The 16,258-nt window shown below is 48.7% G+C and overlaps 1 protein-coding gene across 2 annotated transcripts in view; it reads left to right on the top strand.

Moving 5' to 3' along the window:
- LOC142585727 (flavin-containing monooxygenase 5-like) overlaps positions 1-16,258 on the top strand; it is a 103,889-nt gene that overhangs the window by 66,687 nt on the left and 20,944 nt on the right. The gene's annotated exons all lie outside the window — the stretch shown is intronic.

Here is a 16,258-nt window from a genome sequence, read left to right as displayed (position 1 = left end):
TTTCTGCGCCTACGTTCTAGAGGTGGGCGAATACCAATTTCTTCGAATACGAATCGAATACGATTAGTAAGTATTGAATATCGAACCGAATAGTACGTCACACAAAAGAATTGACTAACCATTCTCCTATCGGAAAATGGGGGTAAGCGAAGCTTGTCCTGTGCGCACCTGACCTCCTTCGTTACGGTTAAGTAAACTTCAGGTATAACGGTGCCGGATTGCTTCGGCCTCCCGCTCCCTCAGCTCAGGATTGTCTTCTCGTTGCTGTCGGATCGCCTGGGCTCGCGCGGCTCTAACAGCTGGATCGGCGCACCGACGGCGAGCCCTTTTACGGGCGAGTTCTCGCAGCCGCTCGTCGAACACTGCCCGTTCCTCGGGGGAAAGCGTGACGCGTGGCTGCCCCATCCGTTTTCCGAGAATGAACTGAACGGAAGCGAAGCCGGCGGCAGCGCGCGCAAATTCCTTTCCTGCCATTTCCGTCCCCGGCGGAAGCGAAACGGCTCTGATTGGCTGCGCAGGTGGCGTGAGCGCGCGCCTAGGCAGCTGGAATCTTTGCTAATGACTCACGCTCCGGCTCCGGCGCAGCTGTCAACTCATCAAACCACCGTTTCCCGTAGCTGCTCTGCTCTGGGAGGAACTTCTTTTTTTTGCGTGACCACGACAACGTCACTTGCGAGCCAATACAAGCTTCGCTTAAAAATCCATATACGCGTTTATAGCAGCAATATTTGTTTCTACATAAGTAGGTACCACGCCTGAACTGACAACTTCAAGAGACAGCTATCAGGAACAAAAAATCAGTTTTAAAAACAAGTACACTAACAGCTGTCAGTCAAAAGCTGCATGGATAGCTTCTCAAATCTGTAAAGCGTGGTTGCAAACAGGCTTTACAATACTGATTGGCTGCTATAGAATGGAGTACCGCAATAAAACGCTAAATAAATGGTGTAGTAATGGAATGGAAAAGTAAAGGAATCGAAAAATAAAGAAATAGTAATGGAAGAAGAAAAAAAGAAAGAAGCTATTCAAGGGCTTGTATGCTGTAGAAAAAGTTCCCGTTGTAAGGAAAACATCATCGGTCGTAGCGTAAAGGATAAATATCATACTTGGCTAACCTGCCGAATGACAGAGTAGACGCAAAACTTACACTTCGTCATGTAGGCTTCCGCCACGAAGCTGAATACAAAACTTGCATAATCAATTTTGTTTTGTTCATTGTATTCCTTCGAAAACTTTTGTCGTCGTTTCAGTTCTGATAATTTACGATACTTTTTGTCAGATGGAAAACAGCAACAAGCACCTAACAGTCGGTTATCACGAAATATTTGGTCAGTTTTGAATATTAGAAATTACAGAATAGTTCATTTTCGAATACGAACAGTGAATGGGTGATATTCGATTCGCTTCCGAAACTTCGAATATCCGCCCACCCCTACTACTATCCTAACCATTAGGCAGGCACAGTTTCTGCGATTAGGCGCCATGTCAATCAGTCCAACACTATGTCTTTCTGTTCCAGAGTGCAGCTTCGTAGTGCTGCATTTCATTCGACACTCTCGTACATAATGCGCAATGTAATTCGCTCAGTGCATTCTTCAGGGTAGACGGGATAGCGTCGCTTCAGGGTAACCAGTCACGATGCTCGCAGTCTTCAAAAGCTCGGCGGATTCTTGGCCACGCGCAGTAAGCCGTAGTAGCGCGGCTTAGGCGATAAGAGCATAACGCCGTGCTGCTGAATGGCGACGCTTACTTGTCGTTGTCGAAGGGCATCGATCGGGTGCGGATGTGCGAGCCGGTGTGGCCGGAACGGATGTGACGATGCGGAGACATTCGGCTGGTGCCACGCCTCCTCCGTTTCCTTCCTGCTGCGCTTATCTTTGAACAGACGCACAGTGATGGGTTTGTTTACCTTGGAGAAAGGGGAAACGACAAGCGTGCAAGACTGAAAGATAGCAAGACAGCGGTGCGCATTGCCGAGCAAACGGGTGTAGCCAATATCCTGGTCAAATTTTAAAAAGATAGTGGACAAAACAACCAGTAGTGAATAAGAGTCGCAGGAAGGGAAACGCAGTCGAGGACCACAGGGGATTATGGGTAGTGCGTTGCGATCAGGAAATTTGTAGGCGTACAATGTAGTAAGCTGATACAAAACAGGGCTGTACGGAGATCGCTGGGAGATTGCGTATCGCGGACGCCGTAGTATAGACGCCTTTGGCGGACGCCGTAGGGACGCGTTGGCAGCGCTCGCGTGTCGTGTACGGTTTGGCACTACATTACTGGCCTTCCCGCTTTCATCTGGTGTTTGTGATGGCAGAGCCACGCATATTCGCCTTCTTTTTTCAAACGCGCCTCTGACGTCTTGTTGTTTGCGCTTGCTCGAGAAAACAGACGGCACAGAGGCTTGAGGCGTTGCCTTTTCAATGACACCCCGAGGCTTTGCGATCGCTCGCAATGGGCAGGAAGCAGTGCGGTAGGTTAACGTGACGCGATATCCGGTTTTGCGGAGCATTCAGAGAACGCCGCTAAGTGCGGCTATTTGAGAAATATTCCTTAAAATAATTACTTTTCGCTCATTTCTGCTCACAATGAGCGTTGTTTTGGTCACTCTCGGTGCGATAGCTGTCATTGGAGCCAAAACATTGGAGACAATTTTTTTTTTATTCTGTATCCCTTTAATCAAGGTTAGTTCAGCGATTTTCAAGACATACAGTCAAACAGTGATATCACAAACAATCTCAGCAAGCGCAGGATGCTTTTCATTAAGGATAGTCCTGTGTTACAGTTTTATCATTCAAAATCGTTGCGTTTTCGGCGAGTTGGTTGTACATGCATGGTTCTTATTAGACTTTAGCGCGCACAAAGACAGGACGTCGAACGGAGAAGGGACACACAATGGACACACAATGATGTGTGTCCCTTCTTCGTTCGACGTCTTGTCTCTGTGCGCGCAAAATACTCATAAGAACCATTTACAGTTTTATCGGCCAGCTTATTTCAATCTACTGTGTTTCTAGGGAAAAAAATAAATACTTGAAGTATCTGACACGTGTAGTAAATGGAGTTACAGCTAGCGAGTGTCTGCGTCTGATAGTTCAATCTGTTGTATATATGAGAAGGTGAGATGCGTTGATGTTGTAGTGGTCATTTATTAGCTGGAAAAAGAATTTTAAACGACATACACAATTTCTATCAGTTACAGAAGGCAAGCCGCTCTTAGATAAAAAGTTAGTAATTGAAGTACGCCCGTATGATAGATGAATCGAAATTTTTTTTTTTTTTGTAAGCTTTCTAGTTTCCCAACATCGCTTTCAGTGAACGGGGCCCATATACTTACAGCAAGTTCTAAAACGGGGCGGACGATTGTTCTGTAAGCCAATAGACGTACTGTTGGTGTGGATGATTCTAATACGCGTGTCAGAAAAAAAAAAGAACTTGCGGCAGCAGTTTGCTATTACTCTGTCAGAGTGCCTTGGCCAGGAAAGATCCTTTGTTATGTACAAGCCAAAGTATATACATTGTACTTTGGAAGAACTTGTTGGGCGAGTTGGGGCCTATTAGCAAACATGTTCGTTTTTTATGTGTGCTAACAGACGACCACATAGAGAGAGCAAACAAGGCGCTACCTCTGACGAAAAAACGTTTTCAGCGCCATATCGATATAGTAGTGCGTGCGTGCGCGCGTGTGTGCGTGCGTGCGTGTGTGTGTGTGTGTGTGTGTGTGTGTGTGTGTGTGTGTGTGTGTGTGTGTGTGTGTGTGTGTGTGTGTGTGTGTGTGTGTGTGTGTGTGTGTGTGTGTGTGTGTGTGTGTGTGTGTGTGTGTGTGTGTGTGTGTGTGTGTGTGTGTGTTTTAATGCTATCCGCATATATACTCTTCTTTGAAAATTAATGCGCGTTTGCCATTGTTTACACCATTCAACTGCCGTATTAATGTCCCTGTTTAACCTTAACCTGAGCTGTTTATCTCTTACTGCAGATATCATCTGCCCATACGTACTGCGACGTACAGCAGATTTAACGCCCTGAAGTGCTGCTTTTGAGCCACGAAACAGGACCCATTTCTCTGCTGGTTGGCCAGTGACATTTCATCAGACACTCAAACGTGCCGCTGCGAAATATATCAAGACAAGGCCCGCGGGAAATAGGCCCTCACCGCGGGACAGGCAAGCGGTAATTTCTAGCCACCGAGCGCGCCACAGTAGAGCGGAGAGCAGGTGGCAAGGGTCGATCGGACGAAGCGTCAAATATAATGGGGCACTATAACGTAAAACTATTCCGAACTTTCTCATTCCAATTCTGCAATCAGCCCTCCACGATTGGTCAAAACTTTTTTGGACCACCCCCACCTAACCTGTGTGTCACGCGACGTCACTAAAACCGTGATAGCTCCCCATCTGATATGACCTGTACACACTGATTATGCATGATTTGGTCGAACAAAAGAAAAAATAGTTATTTCTTATTCGGCCCCTTTTCGCCATTAGCTTTCAGCTATTGGTCAAAGGTTTTTGGGCTGCACCCGCTTCACCTCCCTGTCACGCGACGTCACAACACCGCAAAAACTCACGCGTCAAAGTGACGTGTGCGCGATAATGTTGCGTTAATATGCCAAATAAAACTGAATATACTTCTGAATAGCCTCAGGCTGCCCCGTTCCGAAAGGAATAAAAGATGGCTGCCACCGATCGCTCAGGCACTGGCGACTCGCAACTGCCGGAGAGCATGGGTTTAATTGCGTGTAGTAATTAGAACTTTTTGCGTGGCCGTGTAACGTTTTCTAGCACTTTCGGCACGTTTACGAACTCGTTCTGCCAAATCCTATTTGTTGAGGATCCGTTTTAGCGTCATTCTTAAGCTTTCGTTGCATGCCGCCGCGATTTTCGACGAGCCACCACAAACTAAATTAGGCAAAGCGGACCATCCGCGGACGCCGGCACCACCCTCTTCATCCGATTATCGATTTCCAGTGCAGTGGCTCGGCCCCCATAGAATCCCTCTCCACTTGAGCGTGCTCCTCACCTCTTGTCAGCCATTTAGATAAAACAAGCCGTTCATTGTAGGCAATGTTATTCGTTTTTCAAAGCAAACAGAAGTGACTTCCTATGAACGAGGAGGGCGTTTGATTGGTCTATTCAGACAATTCTGCGGGTCACCGCCCGTTCCTTGAGTCGGCGGTTATGCAAATTTGACGTCAGGAGGTTGTAATAAAAACATATTGGAATAGTTTTACGTTATAGGGCCCTTGAATGCGAAAGCCTTAGGACTTGTCTAAGTTATCACGTTAAAACGAAAACTACGCCTTAATCCACCTTGCTTTAATTTTTGCAACCTTTATTCCACCTTCCTCTAATTTGTACTAACCTTAATCCACCTTAATCCATTTTAACCCACCTTAATCCAATTTTGGAAGTGCGCCACGGTGTCCGTCTGACGCCGTGGCGGTTATCCGTGAGATTTCGCAATGCAAACCGCAGTAGTTCCAGCGGCGGGAACGTGACGTTATCACTTGTTCACGTGGGTTTTCTCGCCATCCGATGTTAACAGCAGACGCTCACCGGATTTTCCGCTTCATCATCATCGTTATCATCATCATAATCATCATCCTATTTTAAGTCCACTGCAGGACGAAGGCCTCCTCCGGCGAGTGAAGAGGGACGTAGTGGCCGAATACTGCACCGGGGAGGCCAATTCCTGTTCTGGCGAGGGAGTGCCTTTGTTGAAGCTTAGTGGGCCTTCCTCATTGGATTAGTACAGCCCCACTGGTTCTCGACGTTTTGCCAGGACGTTTTGCCACTCCAGCCTTCATGGTGCACATAAGGATTTCGCCTTAATAAGAGCTTCCACGCACCGAACGTTGTTTTAAAAGGTCCGGCAACCTTGTAGGGCCTACTTCCCAAGAGCCAACGAGCAGATAGGCTCCATTGGGAGGGACGGGCGGGGCCGGAGGAGGTTGACTTGCCGAGGCTTGACTTGCCTGATGTCATGCTCCTTCCTAGTCTTTTTTCCTTCATGGCCAAGCAGCGTACTGGATGATGATGCAAGATGCACTCAGAGAGGCACTGTTCGTGCTGAGAAATTGCTGGCAACTATTGCAAGGCCTACTCCGCCTACTGAAAATATCCTCCTTTTGTAATACCTCTAACGACGCCCTTATTTGCTCGCATTAGGCCACCGCTGGATTTGTCACAATGCAATAAGAAAACGTTACTGCTAACTTAATTAATTGTTTAATCGGCCAATAAGAGCACGTTTCATATCAGGAGGATTGGCGTTAAGAAAACGTAGAAAGACTACAGCAAGCGTCCGGTTCTTCATTACGTATTCACAGTGTGTGAAAAAGAACGTTATGTGCGCAAAAGGAAGCAACAATGGCAATAGCGCATATATCGCGTGTTAAACGTCCGCCCAATTTCGATAGCATATGTAAGCTTACTCGAAGTGAGAGGGCGGGAGAACGTTTATAGTTAACCTAAATCAAGGTGGTAAGCTGACACAATTACTGGGCTTATACGGCTTGCGTAACTTTTACGGAACAAATCAACAATATGCGGTGAGAGCTGTGAGAAGGTATATTTTAACAAACAAGTTCTGATTCGCTCGCGCAGTGTCCGATTGAATGCGCTTGAAACCGTGCTCGTAACTCGTTGCGGACGCTCTCTGAGCATCCTCTTCTGTGCATTTAGAACGTCGCCGTTCGTGCCCTGGTGATCGCGGAAGCGGCACCGCATTACGACTACCCAAAACCGGAAGAATTATAACGCGCACACTGCACTGCATTTCTAGGTCTTATAGAGTTTTTCTAGGTACCGACTGATCTTGGTGCTTGACGCGTCGTCTGTCCACGTGTGTGCCACATCGAGTGTGCCTAGGAAAACGCTTTCGCTTCTTCCGCAGTGTCGCCACCTTTGCGTTTCTGCAGATTGCGAGACGCTAGTGTGAAGTGGTGAGGCCACAAAACGTTTGCCGACTCTTACCTCAGAAGCAACTTGCAGGAGTGCCGAATGTACGAGGAGTACACAGACAACACCCTTGCTCAACGGAGTATAGTTCCGGGAGTAACCACCTGAATATTGTGCAGGATTAGAGAGATTTATTTCTGCTTTGTACATGATACGTTGCAGCAATACGTGACGTGTTCGGCCCTTTGCGCATGTAGGTCGTATACCGCGAATTACTGTGGCGGTTGCCACGGGCAACCGTAATGTCCGCCCTAACCGCGATTACGTATAGCAACATGGCGGCGCCCATACAGCCCAGACCGCCAGTTTCAATCCTAATTCGCGCTTGTTACTGGTTCCCCGCCCTGACAGAAAGAAATAAGTGATAAGATTCTGTCGTCGCTTAGTGTCATATCAAGCTGAAGTAAAACATGAGGCATGTTTTTATCGTTATTCTTGAGATTCGCTGTTTGGTTTAACGCTGCCAGGGCTATACAGAGGAGGGGCCGAGCCGTAAAAGTAGTTTGATTCCCAGTTAGCAGATGGCGCCGCAGCATTAGCACTGATCATGCGACAACGATGCGGAACGTTATAAAGGCCTACTTGTTCACTGCATCACAAATTTACTGCTCCGGCCTAGTATGTTACGTGAGGATGGTGGCGAGCAAACGCTACCGAGCAGACGATGCGGTGATATACTCCGTTTCATACATCAGGTGCAACGCTATGGAAGCTACGCAAGTAGTGCGGTCTCCAAATGTTATCACTCCACGCGTTCCGCCTATGCTTCGCTGGGCGCCAGCGGCGTTTGGTCGCGCGAGCATGCACGTGAAGCTGCCGCGACTTGGATGCAAATAAAAAATAACGAAAAGAAAATTGATACAAAACGTGTTAGCAGCCGAGTGAGCGCATTGTTTGCCTGCTTCTAAGGGTAAATTCTTTAAAAAATTTTGGGGTTTTACGTGCCAAAACTACTTTCTGATTATGAGGCACGCCGTGGTGGAGGACTCCGGAAATTTCGACCACCTGGGGTTCTTTACGTGCACCTAAATCTAAGTACACGGGTGTTTTCGCCCCCATTGGAATGCAGCCGCTGTGGCCGGGATTCGATCCCGCGACCTCGTGCTCAGCAGCCCAACACCATAGCCACTGAGCAACCACGGCGGGTAGGGTAAATTCTTATTGTGTTTACAACGTCAAACCAACGTCAAAACTTGTGTTTACAACGTCAAACCATTTGTTACGTCAATCCACCAACTGTGGACCATGTGTCGACAGGATGGCAAGGCAGCCGCCGAGCAGACGACACGGCGCGATGGAGACACCTTGCGGTGTATTCGCCATTCCTATTCCCTAAGCAGTCCTATAGCTTCCACAGTGTTGCAAGGAACTACTGAGTTACATTCATTCGACCTTCGACACGCTGTTGTTTGTGGCATGGCATATTCTGAATAAAAAATAAAAAAAAAACTACTGGTTCTCTCGTAATCGATAATAGATATAATAGAAATTAATTAATAGAAGATAATAGAAATTGCAACCGGTAACGCAGATTGTTTGGAGATTATACTCATTCATTCATTCACAAAACTTTATTAGTGTCCTGAAGCCCGGTCTTTTCAGACCGAGGCGGGCCGCGTCCACGTCGGCACCGCCAGGCCGAGCCTTATGGCGTCATCGTGGACCTTCTGGACGGCCCGTAGTTGATCGTGATAAGAAGAGCTTGATATCATCCTGTGCCAGTAAAGCCATTTTTCTTCGGGGTCGGCGAGAGTCGCGGGACAGCCCGCCAGCATGTGTCTGATGTCAATGATGCCATCGCACACGTTACATTCTTTCCTAATTTCTCTTTCGGGGTGAATTTTATTTATGAAATACGGAGTGGGGTACGTCCCGGTTTGCAGTAAACGTAGCGTGACTGCCTGAGCCCTGTTCAATCTTACGTGTGGCAGTGGGAATTGCCTAAGCCCCGAGTAGTAATATTTAGTGATGTCGTTGTAAGTTAGTAAGTGATCGTTATGCTCCCCGGAATGGTAGTGGGCGTCGGTTCGGTTCTGACCGGCACGGCAAGCCCAGTCCTCGTGCCAGGTCGTTCGTAACCTCGTTGAGGTTGGGCCGAGTCTCATCCACTTGTCCCATATGTGCAGGAAACCATCGGATTTCAGTTTCGGTAGCTTCGACCTTTTCGATAATTTTAGCCGCAGTCCCAGCTACATAGCCTTTGTCAAAGCTCTTAATTGCTGCTTTGGAATCGCTATAGATGAAAGACCATTTACGGTTCCTGGTGGCTAGAGCATACTAGCCACAATATTAAAATGGGTATAGTGCATGTTCGCAACGGCACACCCCACCCACCGCACCGCACCACGATATAGAGATTGTGAAGAGGAAGAGCCGCTCACGACAGGAAGTGAAAGACGCCAGGGAGGCCGAGCGCACTACACAGCTAGGAGAAGAAAAGCGCCTGAAGGAGGCACTACCAAACGTCTCAGCAAATCTCGATTCTTGCTCCGTGATCTGGACCCAAGAGGTCACGTGTTGGGCCGCCACTAAGCAGAGGGCTGCCTTCAGGGAGCGTTCGCTTGCTTAGGCTGGCTGCATGACGTAGTGCTCTCTCCATTTTCCTTCCTCCATGAAGGCAAAGCAGCGCATCAGACGCTCCAACCGGCTTTCCTTTCTTTAGATCACTTTCATCATCATCTTCTTCCGGCTCCACGCCACACAGCAGCTCGGCGAGCGCAGTAGATCCGCAGCAAATTCCATTTCCCAGAATTCAAGTATATGGTGCCCTGTATCTGCCTTTCGAACGTCGCTATTGAAAATGGCAAATACAACTTCAGCGCGCTATAGAGGTCACAGCTTGAGTGATATTGCGAACAAACATGAGAAAGAAGTTGGAAGCAATACTTTTTGTAACTTGTTCGGGCATTAACTAGCGTGTGCGATGCGGCCCTATACAAAGGGTTGGGGGATCTCGTTTTGATCTCGCTACTTGCCCGGATATTCTCGTTCGAGTGCCCGAATAACGGCTCTCGACTCAAGGTCACTTCAAAGTCGCCGACAACGGGAGCAACCGGAGCTAAAAGCATTTCATGCTTAAAAAGCACCCAGGCATCCGGGGAGACAGAGAGAGAGAATGAACCATACGTGAATACGCAACAGTGGAATGTTAAGAACATTCAATGAACAAGAGTGATAAAGTTAACACAGCCGCTGCGCCGCACGAGTCCCTGAATGCACAGCACGCGCTACACAATTTATACGGCCTCTTAGGCAGCGGAACCTTCACAAAAGTTGTTCCAACCTGGCTTTCACACAACCTCTATGACCCAAAACGTGACTGCTCGTCCAGCGCTAAAACGCAGATTATTCTTGTACTGGTGCACAATTCTTTTTCTTCTGTGAATTGTTTCCTATGATATTTGATGCGCGAAAGCAAGCACAGTCAACAGCTACCCAGCTTATCTTCCTACTTTTGAAGCCACATATATTCCAGCTGGGTTTACGTATTCTCCGCAGAAATTTCATTACTCCTTTCTCTATTATACTTAATACCGAATGCATCGGCCTCAACGAATTCCATCTGCTAGAAAGCCCTTTTATACCACCATGGACACAAAGAAGAATTTTCCTAACGAAGACCACGGTACCATACTCGGACAACGTAGTTTCCGGGGATTCCCGATTAGGTTTGATGCCCCATAGTTCTTCAAAATTCTTTTCGACGTTTTTGTGTTTTGTTACAATCAAAACACGGCGCGGCGGCCGCGATCGAACCCGCGACCTTCAACTCAGCAACGCCATAGCCACTGGACTCCCGTGGCGGGTAAGCAAAAAGTAAGGATACATAAATTATGGAGGAGGGGGAAAGTGGCAGCGATGCCCGACAATTTCGAGACAGAGTTTCCATAGATCGCTTTCACTTCCTCTAGAATGCGGTCATGCGAGGAGGGCGTTGTACACCAACGTAGGAGGTGGTGGGAAAAGGCGAAACGCTGTCCGCTGCTGACCGAGAAATAAGTGCCCCGAATTAACCCCGGCCCGGTGCTCCGAAGGCCCGAATAGCCCTCCGCAGATTAACGTTGATAAGAGCGAATGGTCGGTTGCCGTGCAATCCGTGAAATCTATTCGATATGCAAACGCCGGTCCCCTTGAAACGACGAAGCGAAAGACGTAAGCAACGGCCTCGACGTGTCGTCTGCGGCCACGCAACGCTTGTGCAACGCGCAGGATTCGTCCAGACTTAGTACGCTCCCGCCCCGCGTTATCTACGCGATCAGTGATGTCATTGACTGATAAGCAAGCGATGTATAGCTACTTTCGTGAAGTCTAAGGACGAGGGAACAGTGCCGTGCGTGTTCGTTTTGCTCTTTCGGTCTGTTCCGTTCTCGGTGCCTTTATTTCTCTTTTGAATTTCTCTCTTCTGCTTCCTGCAGAGTTAAGCCCGAGCGTGCGCCGAGCGTACCAAAAGGATGAACAAAGAAAGATTACGCGACGCGGCCATCTAATCATTTCGAGCGGACGTGCGTCTTCGTCCGGGCTTCCCGATAAGATCGGCCCTTGGGGACAAAGAGGGGACAAAGATAGACTCCAGCAACGCCTTCGTGCGCGCTAGAACTACTACAAAGCAAGTTGGTCGATGCACTCGGCCCGGCTATCTACAACTGCGAAGCAACGACGGAAAAGTCCCTATCTACATGTCTTGGGCGACCTTGCCGCCCCTTTTACCTGGTGAAACAAGGTCAGTGAATCTGACTGTGTCTGGCTTCGGGGTGGCGAGGAGATGAAGTGGTAAAGTGCCTCCACTGAGTGGCAAGGAAGTCGCCGTGACACACGATCTGCTGCCTGTCTGCAGGGCAGGCGTGTCGTGCGTACGTGTTTCTGACGTTACACTGTAATCGTCGTGTCACTGGACGTGAGAAAGCGTAGCCAGCCAGTACCCCACAGGCGGGCGCAAGGCGTCCACGCGGCGCCTGAAACAGAGGCGTTGGTAAACTACCCGCAGAAACTCGGAAAGAGGACGCAGGAAATCGTAAGCGGAGCAGTTCTTTTCTGCTGCGTCTGACTACGCTGTTTGACACAAGGAACGCAGATCTCTACGAAAGACGCTGGAGTGGCAAACGGTCGTCAAGGCTTCTTTTACGTGCACCTAAATCTTCGTTTACACGGATATTCTTGCATTCCGTCCTCTTCAAAACGTAGTCGCCGCGGCCGGGATCCAAACCTGCAACTTTGTGCGCAGCGGCAGCACGCCACAGCCACTGCGACACCACGGCGCGTTTAAGGCAGTGCGCACCCGACCCGCCCAAAGGTATACAACTTACTGCAACATCTTACGCACACTTTACGTCTTAACCTGTACATTATTGAACTTGAAACTGCCTGAAACTATACCTTATTACAGAAAAAGACATTTGAAAAGCACTATGCACGATACAATTATAAGTTAGAGTGTTCGGTAGTCAGACATCTGCTGGCCGAGAATCGTAGGCCTCCTTATCTCGCACAGTGTGTGTGTGTGTGTGTGTGTGTGTGTGTGTGTGTGTGTGTGTGTGTGTGTGTGTGTGTGTGTGTGTGTGTGTGTGTGTTCTTTTTATTTTATTATCCTTTTTTAGGCAGCTTGGCTAACGCCAGCTGGGACATACGGTGGAATGCGTGCCCACGGAACGGGTCAGCCAGCGTGGCCGCCGCCGGGCTGTTGCGGGATCGGTCGCTTCCGGTTCGGCCGCGCCCACGACGACGCGAACGGCTTGACGCAGTCCGCGCACGCTCGTAGCAACCCGTTAAACACCAGCAGGGGAGAGGATGCCTCCGAGCGGCCTCCTGCCGCCACTATAGAACAGATACGCAGCCAGCGCAACTGCGGCGCGGTGTTGAGTGCCCCGTTCCACTTCTCACGCGCACAGACGGTTATGACGAACCACGTATACACGAATGCGTCAAGTGCCTCAGTAAAGAGAGCTCAACCGGTACCCGCCAATATGCTCGATTCGCTGCTCAGGTTGCGTGAACTTAAACCGCTAAATACGAAGCCAGCGCCCCGTCCGAACCTGGCGCTTGATCGGAGCTAGGAACGCTCGTTCAGAAACGTACACCCGGAAACGTGGGCGAGGTAATCATCGAGAGCGCGCCCATAATTTGAAGGCTAGGCGAGAGTGACAGCGTTCACTTTGCGTGCACCAAAATTATACCGCCGTCCACCTGGTGCCCCAGCGTGTATAAAAGTCGACGATAGTCGCTATGTGTGGGCTTGTTAGCACGGCAGCGCAGGAGGATGGAAAGAGAAAAGCAGAAGGCAGGGAGGTTAACCAGGATAACGTCCGGTTTGCTACCCCACACCGGGGGAATGGGAAAGGGGAAACAAAGATGACAGGGAGAGAGAGGAGGGAAGGAAAGAAGGAAATTAGCGGTGAGTTCGCTGACGCGTGTAGTCTTACAGAAATTGCATTAATAGTCACAGATGTTCGCACAAGCCCGTCGTCCTCAAGAAGCACAAAAGCCCCTTCACCGCTTTGTGGGCCGACGAGCGATGGGGGCGGTGTTCCAGCAGCACCTGCACAGAAAGCGGCCGATTGTCCAGTTTTTGAAGAGCGTTGGCAAGTTCTTGTCGCTTAGTAGCGCAAGCAGAAACACGACAAATACGCACACTCAGCGCTAACTCACGTGCAAGCGCTGATTTCAACTCTTCATAAAGATTGCTTGTAACAGATTTCTTTTTTCGTCATCATCATCAGCAACATCCTGTTTTATGACCACTGCAGGATGAAGGCATCTCCCTGTGATCTCCAATTACCCCTGTCCTGCGCCAACCGATTCCAACTAGTGCCTGCGAACTTCTTTTTTTCTATATTTCTATATACGGGGCGACCATATTAATGTTTTCCGGAATTAAAAAAAGATTCCCTGTTGCAGACAGATAACATAATTCTAGTCCTTGAGCCGGATTGTTGAAAGAGGCCGACATTGGCACGAGTAATCGAAACACATATTCAGTTAATTAAAACATTCAAGGATTAACTTTTTACTAAGTTACTCTATGGCACATACTGCAATTACTAATTGCAGCCGTTGATCTGCAAGGCATATTCACTTGGAATGAATTTGCAGAATGACATCAGTTTGGAGGTATGCGCCATCAAACTTGTCGTTAAAAATGCACCGTTGTTCCACTTACTTTATTTAAGAAAATGCCCTTGTGCATTGAAGCACAGAAGCAACTAGAACGCCCATGTGTTTTTCTCATACTTTGGGAAATAATATCGATACTGGCGTCCTCCTGGATATTCGTTTCAAGTGGGTAAGTCTTGCAAACTCACCGGCTACAATTCGTAAATTGCTATATGCGTCGTAATTTGTAAGGAAGCTAATTAGTGATTTTGGTTATTGAATTAAACATGAGTTTCGATTTTTCATGCTAATAATTAATGCACGCCTCGTCGAATAATCCAGCTCAATTGGACAAGAATTATGCTATCCGCCACAAGCAATTTTCACAAAAAGAACCCCGAAACCTCCAAATGATCACCCCGTACTGTGACGTGTACGGTGGACGGTTTAAGTGTGGCTGGTGGCCGAAAATAAACTATTGTTAGAAATTAGCGCTGCGTGCCTATATTTGCGTCTTCTTGTGCCCTTTCTCCTGCTCGCGCTGGAATAAAACACCTTAAGGTGCATAAAGAGAGGAACAAGATTTTTACCGCTAAAGCCGCTTGGATGCTTTCTTCTTAAACACATCTATAATGAAGTACCCTGTAACTACTTAGCCTACTTCGTCCAAGCAGAAAAAAAAATGTTCCCTCCACGTTGATATTGTGAAGGTGCATGCACGTAGTTCAGCGTGCCTTGTAACTTCCTTCAGGTATAGTGGGGTGGCCGTCGTTTCGGAAGAGGTTTCAAAACATGGGGTGAGTGCTTGTTACGAAAGGATAGAATTCAAAAATCACCGACCCAGCACTCCTTGCAGATGGTGAACCACTGAAGCTGAAATGTGGGGCCCCTTGTTTATCTCTGGCTTGATTAATCGCGACGGTTCATTAAACGATGGCTCGGTAGGCTGCCGGATCCTCGGTACACCCAGCTGCTGCTTGCGCTCGGCTGCACGAGCCTGTTCTTGTGCCCGGTCTGCAGCATCGGCACGGCGTATAGACGAGCTTGTTCCCGGTTCTGCTTGCGGCGTTGCTTGTCGAAAGCTGCCTGCTCCTCGGGAATGCGTAGAAGCGTGGCTTACCCATTTCTGAGCCGGAGAGAAACTTCTGCGCGCGTGCTCGGCTGCGACGGTGAGCGACGACGTCACTACTGGCGCAGCCAATCGCGCGCTTCTCTTTCTCTTTTTTTTTTCACGCATGCGTATGGGGTTGCACTGGAGGAGTTTTTGGCGTACAGGCGACAGACGGACAGACTAGCCATATACAGCTTCACTGTAAACGTGTTGGGTGGACGCTTATTCGGCCACGTGGGCTTATTCAGTGTTTTACTGCACGTGAGCGTCGAAACCTAGAACCAGCCTCATCCGCGTGGCGGCATCGGACACGGATCTCACTTCTTGAAAGCCTATGTGTATGACTCCCGTAAGGCCGAACGCTTTTTGAATGATTCGCAAGCCCTAACTAAGAACACGGACTAGTATCAAAATGATGTTGACTGGCATATTTTGCGCACGCTTTACGAGTAATGAACAGATGAGCGCTGAATCAAACGACGACGTGGGCGCGGACATGAACGTGCTGGTCCATATGTCACCATTAAATTTCGTGCGGCTTTAAATAGAACTTTGCATCAGAGTTTGTTGTCGCTGATTATCGTAAAGGAAGCGATGGCGGGCGTCTGTATAACATTGAAAGCAACTGTGTAGAAGCAACAGCCATTGAAACGGCGGTCGCCATTTGCGAATGTGATAGTCTGGGCGCGATGTAGTCTTGAGCAGCTGCGCTGTACGTCAATTTGCGTTGAGCCATCTGCGTCTAACTCGTAACGAGAAGGTGTCACCACAGACGAAGGTCAGTGCCGAAAGGGCTCAGCGGGACGTGACCTTCTCGACGCTGTCATCGGCGAAAGCGAAGCGTAGCAGGCCTTGAAACAAAGGAAATGATTATCGGAAGACTCCCACAGCCGTCTGCATATGTGCATTTTTGCTTCGCTAATAACAAACCAGCGTGCAGCGTCCAGTTGACGTATAGGCCAGTGGCCTCGGCTGCGTGGTGCACGAATCCAACGACCACTCACGCCTTTCGACTACTGACAGCTCATCGAGACTTGCGGCGAAGATGACGCGTTTCGATAAGCCAGCCTCGGCAAGCAGTCGCGTATTCAAATGAGCCGGGTGG

Source organism: Dermacentor variabilis, chromosome 6, assembly GCF_050947875.1.
Source record: "Dermacentor variabilis isolate Ectoservices chromosome 6, ASM5094787v1, whole genome shotgun sequence".
NCBI classification, from domain to species: Eukaryota; Metazoa; Arthropoda; class Arachnida; order Ixodida; family Ixodidae; genus Dermacentor; species Dermacentor variabilis.
The sequence above is the reverse complement of the archived record's forward strand: the minus strand, read 5'-3'. Positions and strand labels throughout refer to the sequence as shown.